A 13,757-nucleotide genomic window follows, 5' to 3' on the forward strand; every position below is an offset into this window, starting at 1 on the left:
GGTTAACTAGGAGATCCCGCGACTTTGTGAGGCCACGGATGGGGAGTGCATAAATAAAAAGGTGAGGGGAAAAATGCAACCAAAAAAGTAATAAAAGATTTGTGAGGAGCCAGAACAGGGGCTGCAGCCTGGCGCACTCCAAATATACATACGCCAGGGTTTCCCTCACACCGCAAAAGGGACAAGTATCTGGGATGGGGTTGAACCGCGCCAAGTACGTGCCCGTGCTCACAGCTCCGTGAAGGAGCCGCCAACTGATGTCCCTGACGGGCCTTGGAACCAAGGTGGAATATAGGCTGGCCCACCGGGGCTGCTCACCCTCCAAAGGTGGCAGAAGGTCTCGCCACTTTCTGTTGGGGCGGGACACTAGGGTGAGGGTGTGAAGGGTGTGGAGCATGAGCATGTATAGATGTTTCCTTGGCGCGGTTTGGAAGCATACCGGCTGCAGCTCATGCAGCCGGCTCACCGTAAAGGGGTGAGGGAGTCGATTGGGTCTACGGGGCAGGGTCCAATTAAAAAGTCTGGCGGGCCTGGGGTAGAGGGTGGGCGGGGTGTGCACTCGAGCAGGACCTGATCGAGGTAAGCTCTAGCAGCAGGCGGCAAAGCGGCCTTCACCTCCTGAAGTACGCACCGGGGGGTACGAGGTCTGGAGAGCGCCATGTGCTGAGCGAGTGTCAGGGGATCCAGCCAGTTTCCCCGGTCTTAGTCCAGGAGGTCTCCAACTCTTGTGACTTCTGCCAGGATCAAGCTCTGGTGCACCGAACGGGACTCCACCACCTGCACACGGAGCTGGGGGTTGTGTAGCAGGGGCTCTGCGAGGAGATCTGCTCCCTCGGTGGCCGCCAACGACCTGGTCATTAAAAACAGTTTCCAAGTCCGGAGGAGGTCCTGGTAGAAGACCGGCAGCCCAGAGAGGTCTTGCGGAAGACCTCCCGGACAGAGATAAAAGAGCTGCCGGTCATATAGGAGCCCTCGGATGCGGCGCAGGATGCTCCACACCAAACTGCCTGCACCATAAAGGAGCCTTTGTAGGGCCTGGAGGCAGAAGACGCAGACCTGAGTGTGCAGACACTTCAGGCCCTGTCCTCCTTCCTTCAGGGGTAGATGAAGAACCCCTACAGAGGCCCAGTGCATTCCTGACCAAAAGAACCCCAGAATCGATGTCCGGAGGTTGGTCAGGAAACCCGGGGCCGGGACCAGGGTGTTGAGCTGGTACCAGAGCTTGGACAGAACTAGTTGATTAAGCACCAGCGCTCTCCCACGAAGGGAGAGACATCGGAGTAGTCCCGTCCATTTCCGGAGCTGCTCTATCACCCCGCCCTCTAAATATTCCCAGTTCTCCGGCGGAGAGGGATGCATGGCAGAAAGGTAAACGCCGAGGTAGAGCAGCGGACCCATGCTCCACCGGATGGTCTGAAGCACGGGTAGGAGGGAGCTCGCCTGCCGCCAGTCTCCTACCGCCAAGCCAGAGCTCTTGACCCAGTTGACCCGGGCAGAGGAGGCTGCCGAATAGATGGCCTGGAAAGCCTCCACCCATGCCAAGTCGCCCAGGTCCTGGACCACGAGGAGCACGTCATCAGCATACGCTGACAGGACCAGCCGCAGCTCCGGCTCCCGCAGCACCAACCCTGTCAACCTCCTGTGGGGGAGACAAAGGAAGGGCTCGATCGCCAGAGCGTACAGCTGGCCTGAGAGGGGATACCCCTGCCGTACTCCTTGCCCGAAGTTGACCGGTTCGGTCAGGGTCCAGTTGAGCTTAACGAGACACTCTGCAGAAGCGTACAGCACCCAAAGAAAACCCACAAACTGGGGTCCGAAGCCAAACGCCCGCAGAGTGCTCAGGAGGTACCCATGGTCCACCCTATCAAAAGCCTTCTCCTGATCTAGGGACAGGAGGGCGAACGACAGACCGTCTCTACGCCCGAGTTCCAAAGGTCCCGAACCAGAAATAGGTTATCAAAGATACTGAGGTCTGGGACGGTATAGGTCTGGTCTGGGTGGATCACGTCCACCAGCACAGACCCTAGCCGCAGCGAGATTGCTTTCACTACGATTTTGTAGTCCGTGCTGAGGAGCGAGATGGGACGCCAATTTCGTAAATCGCGGAGGTCCCCCTTCTTCGGCAGTAAGGCGAGCACAGCTCGCCTGCACGAAAGAGGGAGGACCCCGCTCTGCAGAGACTCGGCCCAGACGGTGACTAGGTCTGGGCCGAGGACATCCCAAAACACGCGGTAGAACTCCACGGTCAGCCTGTCCATGCCTGGAGACTTATTAGTGGGCATACGACGGAGGGCTTCTGAGAACTCGGCCAGAGTGAGAGGCAACTCTAGCTGGTCTTGGTCGCTCGCGCTGACCGTAGGGAGCTCCTCCCAGAGCACTCTGCAAGCGCCAGGGTCGGTCGGATCTGGGGTGCCGTCTTCTGCCAGGAGGCAGGTGACGTGTTTCTTGGCCCCCCTCATTTTCTCCAGGGCATAGAAGAAGAGGGAGCCGCAATCCATCTCCCAAAGGAGGCGGATGCGGGATCGAACAAAGGCACCCAGGCCCGATGGTCCTCGAGGGCCTGGAGCTCCTCCCGCTTTTCCCGGCACGCTCCGCAGAGGAGCGGTTCATCGGGGCTGGCGGCCAGATGCCTCTCCAGCTCTAAGACCTCCCGTTCCAACTGCTCTATCGCCTCATTTCTCCATCGGCTGGTGCCCCGGGTATAGTCGCGGCAGAAAAGCCGGTTGCGCACCTTCCCCAGGTCCCACCATCGCCGCGCCGAGGGTAAGGCACGCCGCTGCCCTCACCAGGCCAGCCAGAATTCCCGGAAGGATGTCACAAAGCCCTCATCCTCCTACAGGCTATTGTTAAAATGCCAGTAGGCCGGCCCCGGCCTCTCCGCACAGAGGGAGGCTGTCATGGTGGCTAGATGATGGTCAGAAAATGGGGACAGCCAAATGCTGGAGGAGTGGGCTCGTGAGAGATGGAAGCATGATAAATAAATGCGGTCCAACCGGGAGTGGCTCGACCGATGGGCTTCCACCCGGACAAAGGTGAACGTGGAGGTGTCATCCGGGTGGTGGTCACGCCAAATGTCCACTAAGGAATGATGTTCAACTATCTCCCGGAGGGTGTCCGTGGCGGCTGGGCTCTGCTCGGTCCCCGAGCAGTCCTGTTCATAGAATCATAGAATCATAGAATATCAGGGTTGGAAGGGACCTCAGGAGGTCATCTAGTCCAACCCCCTGCTCAAAGCAGGACCGATCCCCGACTAAATCATCCCAGCCAGGGCTTTGTCAAGCCTGACCTTAAAAACTTCAAAGGAAGGAGATTCCACCACCTCCCTAGGTAACGCATTCCAGTGTTTCACCACCCTGCTAGTGAAAAAGTTTTTCCTAACATCCAACCTAAATCTCCCCCACTGCAACTTGAGACCATTACTCCTTGTTCTGTCATCTGCTACCCCTGAGAACAGTCTAGAGCCATCCTCTTTGGAACCCCCTTCAGGTACTTGAAAGCAGCTATTAAGTCCCCCCTCATTCTTCTCTTCTGAAGACTAAACATCCCCAGTTCCCTCAGCCTCTCCTCATAAGTCATGTGTTCCAGTCCCCTAATCATTTTTGTTGCCCTCCGCTGGACTCTTTCCAATTTTTTCACATCCTTCTTATAGTGTGGGGCCCAAAACTGGACACAGTACTCCAGATGAGGCCTCACCAATGTCGAATAGAGGGGAACGATCACGTCCTTCGATCTGCTGGCAATGCCCCTACTTATACAGCTCAAAATGCCATTGGCCTTCTTGGCAACAAGGGCACACTGTTGACTCATATCCAACTTCTCATCCACTGTAACCTCTAGGTCCTTTTCTGCAGAACTGCTGCCGAGCCATTCAGTCCCTAGTCTGTAGCGGTGCATTGGATTCTTCCATCCTAAGTGCAGGACTCTGCACTTGTCCTTGTTGAACCTCATCAGATTTCTTTTGGCCCAATCCTCCAACTTGTCTAGGTCCCTCTGTATCCTATCCCTACGCTCCAGCATATCTACCTCTCCTCCCAGTTTAGTGTCATCTGCAAACTTGCTGAGGATGCAATCCACACCATCCTCCAGATCATTTATGAAGATATTGAACAAAACCGGCCCGAGGACCGACCCCTGTGGCACTCCACTTGATACCGGCTGCCAACTAGACATGGAGCCATTGATCACTACCCGTTGAGCTCGATAATCTAGCCAGCTTTCTATCCACCTTATAGTCCATTCATCCAGCCCATACTTCTTTAACTTGCTGGCAAGAATACTGTGGGAGACCATGTCAAAAGCTTTGCTAAAGACAAGGAACAACACTGCCACTGCTTTCCCCTCATCCACAGAGCCGGTTATCTCGTGATAGAAGGCAATTAGATTAGTCAGGCATGACTTGCCCTTGCTGAATCCATGCTGACTGGTCCTGATCACTTTCCACTCTAAGTGCTTCAGAATTGATTCCTTGAGGACCTGCTCCATGATTTTTCCCGGGACTGAAGTGAGGCTGACTGGCCTGTAGTTCCCAGGATCCTCCTTCTTCCCTTTTTTAAAGATGGGCACTACATTAGCCTTTTTCCAGTCATCTGGGACCTCCCCCGATCGCCATGAGTTTTCAAAGATAATGGCCAATGGCTCTGCAATCACATCCGCCAACTCCTTTAGCACTCTCGGATGCAACGCATTCGGCCCCATGGACTTGTGCTCGTCCAGCTTTTCTAAATAGTCCCGAACCACTTCTTTCTCCACAGAGGGCTGGTCACCTTCTCCCCATGCTGTGCTGCCCAGTGCAGTAGTCTGGGAGCTGACCTTGTTCATGAAGACAGAGGCAAAAAAAGCATTGAGTACATTAGCTTTTTCCACATCCTCTGTCACTAGGTTGCCTCCCTCATTCAGTAAGGGGCCCACACTTTCCTTGACTTTCTTCTTGTTGCTAACATACCCGAAGAAACCCTTTTTGTTACTCTTAACATCTCTTGCTAGCTGCAGCTCCAGGTGTGATTTGGCCTTCCTGATTTCCCTCCTGCAAGCCTGAGCAATATTTTTATACTCATCCCTGGTCATTTATCCAATCTTCCACTTCTTGTAAGCTTCTTTTTTGTATTTAAGAGAAGCAAGGATTTCACTGTTAAGCCAAGCTGGTCGCCTGCCATATTTACTATTCTTTTGACACTTCAGGATGGTTTGTCCCTGTAACCTCAATAAGGATTCTTTAAAATACAGCCAGCTCTCCTGGACTCCTTTCCCCCTCATGTTAATCTCCCAGGGGATCTTGCCCATCAGTTCCCTGAGGGAGTCAAAGTCCGCTTTTCTGAAGTCCAGGGTCCGTATTCTGCTGCTCTCCTTTCTTCCATGTGTCAGGATCCTGAACTCGACCATTTCATGGTCACTGCCTCCCAGGTTCCCATCCACTTTTGCTTCCCCTACTAATTCTTCCCGGTTTGTGAGCAGCAGGTCAAGAAGAGCTCTGCCCCTCGTTGGTTCCTCCAGCACTTGCACCAGGAAATTGTCCCCTATATTTTCCAAAAACTTCCTGGATTGCCTGTGCACCGCTGTATTGCTCTCCCAGCAGATATGTTCCTCGAGGGTGGTATTAAAGTCCCCTCCCAGGACCAGGCACTCATGAGAATCTAAGGTGCCGAGGAAGGCGGACGCCCACTGGTAGAATTGCAGCTGCTTCGGGCCCGATGTCTGGGCATAGACGTTAACGAGGTTAACCACGAGCCCCTCCATACGGACACAGAGATGCAGCAGGCGACCCGGCATGGCCTCGGCGACCCCTAGCACCTCGGGCCGTAGGTTGGGGGAGAACAGGGTCGCCACTCCAGCCTGTCGAACCATGGCATGGCTAAAGTAGACCTTGTCCCCCAACTCCAGCCGTCAACTGTCTTCGGTGGTCGGGTCTATATGGGTCTCCTGCAGGAAAACCACAGAATACACTCCCTCCCGAAGGAAGGAGAGCACCTGGGATCTGCAGAGAGCCATCCCGTAGGTGGGTAATTGTTCACGGAAGACGCGGACCCGCCAGTAGGCTGCGGCATCCTGCTTCCCTGTCCCTTTACCTTCCTCCATGAGGGCCCTTGTGGCCTGGAGGATTTGAGAAAAGTCCCCTCATTGCTGGAGAGCAAGCTGTACCTTGTTGCGGGAGCCACAGACATCCTCTAAAAACTTCCGCAGCTCTCATTGCAGCTCATGGGGGGGTGGGGTTACTGTTTCCTGGTTGTTCCAAGGCGGGGCCCTTGGTGCAGCCCTGTGGTCTAGTAAAACGGACAAGCAGGGTGCGGACCCCCGACAGGGTGCCTGATGGGCTGGAGCTTGTAGGCCTGCCTCAAACCCTGGGGTGATAGGGGGAGGTGGAGGGAAAATAGCATCTCCTAATGGGTCGGGGCAGGAGAACACAAAGGCTGCTCCCTGGGGGTCATCAGTTGGGAAAGGGAAGGAGACAGCCCCGGGGGCGGCAATGACATTGCAGGAGGTAAATTGGATGGGGTAGGGGCAGGGGCAGGGCAGAGGTGAGGTTCTGGGTTTTGAGAGGCAAGCAGCTGGACGGTGGCACCTCCCAATCAGGCTCAAGGGTTAAGGGGGTGGGGAGGGAGCTCTCAGTGACACTGGGCATGCACTCTGTGGTGGATTTAGCGGCCACAGCATCAGGAGGTGGATTATCTTCTGTAGGGCCCCAGCCCGGGAAGGAAGTCGATTGCTCCGCACCAACGGGGGGTGCCCCTGGCGACTCGTGTCCCAGCTGCGTGGTGCCGGCTTGTCACCTGAGCAGGCTCGGTGGTCATCAGCGGTGTGCCATCAGCGGCTGGGTCGGTGGAGGAGTCCAGGGGCTCCTCGGAGGTGGGAGTGGAAGCAGCAGTTAAGGGGAGGGAGCATGGGGAAAAGAGGGGTGGAGTGAGGTCGCCCAGATCGAGATTTGCTGGCAAAAGGTCGTCCTCCCCTGGGCGACCGGGGTCAGATCTAAGGCCTTGATCTCCTCGAACATGGAGGAGAGGAAACTTTCTGCTGCCCCGGGGTTCTCCCCGCTGGCACCCGCCACGACGGTTGCCTCGGGGTTCACGGGGGCTTCGGGTAGGGTCAGGACAGAAGGGGCTTCCTCGAGGGTCTCGGAGGGAAGGGTCTCCAGTGGAGGGGAGACACTACCCTCCGGTGCTGCCACGTCTTTCCCTGCTGACACCGGTGGATGGGACGCATTCGTGGGCAAAGCGGAAGGTTCGGCATCGGTGCCCCCCCTTCCTGGTCTTCCCGCGGGTCTCTGCCTCAGGTAGATGAGGCGGAGCTTGAGCCTTCCGCTTGCCTCGCTTCCCCTGGACTAGGGCCCAGCCCTCCATGGCATCATCTGGTGGTTGGTTAGCAGGGGTCGTGTCAGAGGGTAAAGGCGATGGCTCAGGGACTTTGGGGGGGGGATGGTGGGGCAGCATGAGGGAGGGAGGATTCTCCCTGGGGCAGGCTCTCTCCCATGCCTGGTGGTATTTCTGCTACACCCTCCTCCATAGGCCCCGCTAGATTGTCAGGTGTGAGGGTGGGGCTCTCCCGCTCATCTGGGCGTTGTAGGGGAGGTGCCCCTTGGGCCTGAGCGGGAGTAGCGGTGGTCTGAAGAGCGGGGGTGGGTTCTGGTACCGGGTGGCCAGGGCCGTCGGCAATGACGGGGCCGATGTCCTGCCGGGTCTTGGGGATCCCAGGTGCCCCTCCTTGCCGGGCTAAGGGGCAGTCCCTCCGGACATGCCCCAATGCCCGGCAGAGGTAGCATTGGGCTTCCCCCGTGGAAAAGTACACCCGGTAACGGGCCCCCTGGTGGGAGACTAGGAAAGACCCTTCGAGCACCACTCCGTCACGCGCCTCTGACGGCAGTAAAAGTTGCACTTGCTGGCGGAAGGAAAAAATGTGATGGAGGGTGGGGTCCTTGCAGCCCAACGGGAGAGGGCTGATAACAGAAACAGGTTTCCCCAGGGTGGAAAGGGCAGGTAGCAGGGCAGCATTGGGGAGAAAAGGAGGGCCAGAGGTCAGGACCAGGCGGATGCCCAGGTCCTCTAGCAGCTCTAGGGGGACAAACGCCAGGCCCCTCTCCACCGCTTCCTGGGTGGCAGCCTCCGATGCTAGGAAGAAAACAACCTTCCCGTACATTTTGGAGGCCACCACAATGGCCGAGGGCCCCACCACCCTCGCCAATGCCCGCACGTAGGTCTCCATGTGGGGCGAGGCGGGCACCAGGAGGCATCGGACACTGTGCTTCCTTGTCATGGTGGGAAAGGGGCCCCGGCTGCTATTGATGGTGGCGGAGGTGGTCGGGGGGAGAGATGACGAGGCGGCAGGTGGGGGGGCTGCCGCCGCCCGGGCATAGGTTCTGGGGGCTGAGGGAGGGACACCCACAGAGCTGGTGGAGGGGGCAGTGGGGGAGGACACTGTGGTCGGTGGTAGGGCTGCAGCAGTGGGGGTGGCCCCTGCCATGGAGGGCCCGGTGGTTTTAGTGGGGCCTTTCCCGTTCTTCTTGCCCTGGCCTTTCCCGCCGGCTGGGGGGGCTTCCCTAGAGTCTGGGGAGGCGATGGGCATGGCAGCGGCAGAGGTCACCCCGGTGCCCTCCATTGTCCATGCCCCAGCGGGGGCAGTGGCAGGTGATTAACAGGAGTTGGGGTCAGGTAAAAAGGGACAAGCTGTGGGGTGGACAATTCGGGGGGGGGGGGGCACGCACATGAACTACCATACACTTGTCCAGAGAGTCCTGTTTGGTTGGCTGGTGCTTCTGGCCCACGCGGTGGAATCAGGGCAAGCAGCTGAGTCTACAGGCAGATGTTAGACAGCCAGCAAAGATGGTGGAGTGGGGGGGTGAAGATTTTAGTGAGGGGGTTGGGAGGACACAGATGGATCAGGGGGCAGCTCCATGCCACACCCCCTGTGTCCCTACAAACACAGTTAAGACACAGTCAAGGCCTCCCCGCACACGAAAGCACAGTTTAAAAGTTACTCAGTCTTAGGCCCCCCTCCATGGCAATTTGTAGATTCCCCGGGTGGTGTTCCTCCAGTGGACAGCTTTTTTTCTGTCTGTTCCGGGCTTTCTTTTTTGCACTCCAGAAATGCCGGAGCAAGTGATAAGAGTCCTCTCGACCGGAGACAGGTCCGCAGACAAACAGCAAGTGGCTGGGTCTGGGTCCTTCCACTCTCCCCCTCTGGGGAAGCAGGCCAGCAAGCCCCCCCTCTCTTGGGGGGGGGGGGGTTCAGCTGGAGCGGCAGCAGCGTCTGAGGGCGGGCGGGGTGGGGTGGGGTGGGGTGGGGCTAACAGCCAACCGGCAGCCGGCCAGCACTCTAGCAACAGCAGAGAAAGAAAAAAAAAACAACAAAAAGAAAAGAAGGGGGGAGAGCATCTGGCCTGGTCGGGGTGGTGGGGGAGCCGAAAGCCGGGGCAAAAAGCAAGGAAAGCCCAGGCCAGAGGGCAGCAGCAGGAGAGCAGGCTAAGTAGGTCCCTTTTCCCTGGGTAAGGTAACAGGGAAGGTAATCAGGAACCTTCTGGAGACAAGACAGACAGACTGATTAGAACACCTGCAGCCAATCAAGAAGCTGCTAGAATCAATTAAGGCAGGCTAATCAGGACATCTGGGTTTAAAAAGGAGCTCACTTCAGTTTGTGGTGTGTGTGTGTGTAAGTAAGGAGCTGGGAGCAAGAACGCATACTGGTGGAGGCCTGAAGAGTACAAGCATTATCAGACACCAGGAGGAAGGTCCTGTGGTGAGGATAAAGAAGGTGTTGGGAGGAGGCCATGGGGAAGTAGCCCAGGGAGTTGTAGCTGTTGCACAGCTGTTTCAGGAGGTACTCTAGACAGCTGCATTCCACAGGGCCCTGGGCTGGAACCTGGAGTAGAGGGTGGGGTTCCCCCCCCCCCCCCCCAAACCTCCTAATTCCTGGTCTAACACAGAAGGAGTTGACCTGGACTGTGGGTTCACAAAAATGGCCAAACAGGGCTGCCGTGAAGCTCCAAGGTGAGCAAATCTGCCAATAAGCACAAGACCCACCAAGGTAGAGAAGGAACTTTGTCACATAAGTTATAGTGTGTGTGTGTGTTTGAATTTTTCTTTTAGTATGTATATTCTTCATATATTTAATGTGTAAGCAGAGTCTGAATGAATTCTCCCCTGACAGCTAGCTGGAATGGGGAGAGACTTCATGTAAATACAGTTTGTTCCTGAACACACCTGTTCTGCTTAAATATCCAGCAGATAGAGTGGTGTTGCTCAAAGTAATCAACTTTGGTTGGTGTTGGGTTATAAATCACTTTGGTATTGAATGCAGGGGTAGTGAAATGCTGTTACCAACACAGTTGTCATTACCATATGAATAAAGGGGAGCAGAATTGTGCTTAACCTGTCCCAAATGAGGGGGTCACCTTCAGCTGAAAGGACCTCATTAAGCCAGGGGCTTGAATAAAAGGGGTGGGGACAGGTGTCCCAGCCAGGAGGTATGGACTGTCCCCAAGGGTCCCTGGTCTGGTTTAACCTGTTTCTCCCCGCTGATCAAAGACAGAGATAAATAGGCTTCACTAGGAGCCTCTGTTATTTCAAATGCTCAATCAGAGCTGAAATCAGTTGTGGTGGGACTGTATTTCTGCCCAGCCTGCTAAGAGCTAAAAATCATGAACAGACTGACCTGCAGAGGTCACAGCAGAGCAGAAGGTGACTGACAGGTCAGTGGGAGCAGCCAGTGGGAGCCTGGCTGGTGGAGCAATGAACCGGTAGCCAGGGCAAGCATTCATATGGCAGAGTAAGCAAGGTGCCCCCTTCCCTAGGTGGGAGGTGAACTCACACAGATGCACCATTGAACCCTGGGTCCTCACGGATCAAGAACAACCCCCTGTGAGGGGGGTCTGGTGAGGGAGCAGAATTGGGTACAGTAAAGGAACTTTTGGTTGTAGGATTCAAGAACATCAGGCAGAAAGCACTGCCTCACGCACTCTAGGGTGAGTGTCCTGCTCGCAGTTCTATGTTTATGAATCCTGCTTGTGGCATTTTCCCTAATTAATGTCAGGTGACTTCTCCCCTTTCATTAACAGTTTCTTGTCTACACTGAGACTCTGTGCTTGCGAGTGGGGAAGTATAGCCTCTCAGAGGTGCCCAGGGGTGGTGTGTAATTTCCCCAGGTTACTGGGTGGGGGCTCGAGCCAGTTTTGTGTTGTATTTTTGAAGAGGAACCTGGCCCTGGTTGCTGCTGGCTCCACCTGGCAGAACGGTTAAAATGTTATTCTAGGTAGGTGGAATCCAGTTGTCTTTGTTCCTTGTTTAAATAAAATCCCTGTTATATTCTTTTTTTTTTTTTACAACCAATTCTAATATCTTCCCTACCATTAAACAACCTTTTATCACCGTGTAACACCTCCCTCATGCCCCTTTCCCCCCCAGTTCTCACCTGCTGAGTAAATTATACCACTGCTGTGATGGATCATTGCTAAATCTTGGTCAGTGGTTTGGGGATAGGATGCCCCTTGGATGTATTTTGAACTATAACACAATAAACCTACTCTGAGAGGTCAGTTTACACAACGTGGGGGTGTCGGTGTCAGCATCCCCTCAACTGGGAGGAGCAGACACAAGCTAAGGGGGACAAGAGCTGTTGAGTGGGGGCAGCAGGGGCTCTTGGGGAGAGAATGAGGGGTTAATGGAGGCAGGAGGGGCTCTTGGGAAAGCAGAAGTTGAAATGTGCGGTTAAGCTTGGACCAGGGACTGAACTTAAAGGGTTGATGTGCTGGAGGGGGTAGGCCCAGCCTACAGGGGCTGATTGGGGGAGGCTAATGGGAAGCAAAAGAATGAGAGAGACTCCACCGAACCCCACTCACCTCCAGGATTCCCTAGGCCAGTTTTAGGGCAGGTGAACAAAGTGGTCGCCCTGGCCACCAATTACTGGGGAGGTGGCGGCACCATACTGCTGTGCTGCTCAGCTGGGTTTTTTCCCCTGCCACAGCTGCTCTGAGTAGGGTGACCTGATTGTCCTGATATAAGGGGCTTTGTCTTCTATAGGACCCTAGTAACCCCCACACTTATGCTATGTGGTCACCCCAGCTCTGAGGGGAGTGCTGAAAACTTTTCTGCCTTGATTCGCAGAACACCCAGGCCCAGTCCTGAGCAACCTCCCAGCATTCCTCCGAACCCATAGCCACGCCCACTGCAAACACCACAGGGGTCCAATAATTCTCAGCCCCCCTCCTGCCCAGACACCACATCTGCAGTTACATCTGGTTCCCCACAAGACCTCCACCCCCCCCACACACCCTTCTGAGGGAAACAAGGAGTCAGGTCCTGCCTCCCACTGTTTGAAGGGATCCTGTGAGAGAAATCTGTGCCACGCATGATGCTGCATAAATCCTGGCAGCTGTGCAGGGGTGGGGGATGCTGATGAGGAAAAGCAAAGATAAGGGATTCCTCAAAGGGAGGAGCAACAAAAAGAGATTGGAATGCAGAAAGAGGGGGCACTTGATGAACAAAGGTGCAGGGAATGTTCCTTCAGGGACAGGATAGAGGGCATGAAGCTGACAGTTGGGGAAGGAGGATGATGGGAGAGGACAGAGAAGCTAATTGGAAGGGAGGTTCTAACCTATCTCGTAAGGGTGATGTATGTACAAGGCCCCTTGGCGTAAGGGTCTCTAAACGCACGGTAACGGATCACACTCATCATCCACCTTTCCATCTTCCCATACCCTCTGCGTGTAATGTAAGTGGGTTTTTTCCTTGCATTAATCCTGTCAGAAGGGATCCACTTTATGAGTCATCTCCCTCCAAAGTGCTCTGTTCAGTGCCATATCCCTCTATCACACCACATGCTAACATGCCTCCTTTTATGACATCCCATGACTACTTCTTGGGTCAGCTTTCTGTCTTTTCCCTTCAATCTCGATCTCTTGGACTTTCTTACCCACATAGTTGTCAGGACCCAACCCATCTGAGCCTGCACGCCCTCATTTTTTCATTCATGGATGTTACTTTGAGCATGTCTCTAACATACACATTCCTCGGGTGGTCTTTATCACTTAGACCACTCGTCGAGCTCAACATTGACATTTCTGGGGAATGGATCATTTGCTCATATTTCTTCTTTGTTGCCCAACACTCAGCGCTGTATGGTAAAAGTCGACGAACCAGTTTTATAGACCTTCTCTTTTAATCTTACTGGTATCTTCCAACTGCATACTTCTACATGTCGTAAAACTGGGTTAAATAGTGACATTAAATAAATACGAGTAGCTGAAAGCCTGTGCTGTTGCACAGGTATAATTCCTAATCTTGCTGGCAAAAAAAGCCAAAAATGGCTGAGAACTTAAAAAGTGCACTGTAACAGGCTGATGACTGAATGATGACTGAAAGTAGAGATACTCTAAACATCAAGAGCTCTCAGCCATGCTTGTAGCTGTTTCCTTCACTTCACAGTGACTCTACAGACATTCTCGGCTTGGATGTGATGTTTGGGGTTATTGTGTATGCTAGTTGTGTTGCCGTGTTGATTTGTGTGTGGTTGTGTTGTGCTGGGAGAGCTGTGTGGATTTGCGCAGGGGGCAGCTCGGCCTACGGGTGTGGCAGCTGACCCAAGTAATCTACCCTCTGTGCAGTCTTCCTCATACGATCAATGAATGTGTTGCACACAAGTTAGCTATAGAATAAAGGTGGTGACTGGTTGAGTTTCCCTGGATATCACAATGGTTTAAGACTCTTGGCAGGGCCTAAATACATGCCTTACTATACCCACGGGAGTAATTCATAAATTCAAAATGACTGAACTTAAAA

This window comes from Eretmochelys imbricata, chromosome 7 (assembly GCF_965152235.1).
Source record: "Eretmochelys imbricata isolate rEreImb1 chromosome 7, rEreImb1.hap1, whole genome shotgun sequence".
Lineage (NCBI taxonomy): Eukaryota > Metazoa > Chordata > Testudines > Cheloniidae > Eretmochelys > Eretmochelys imbricata.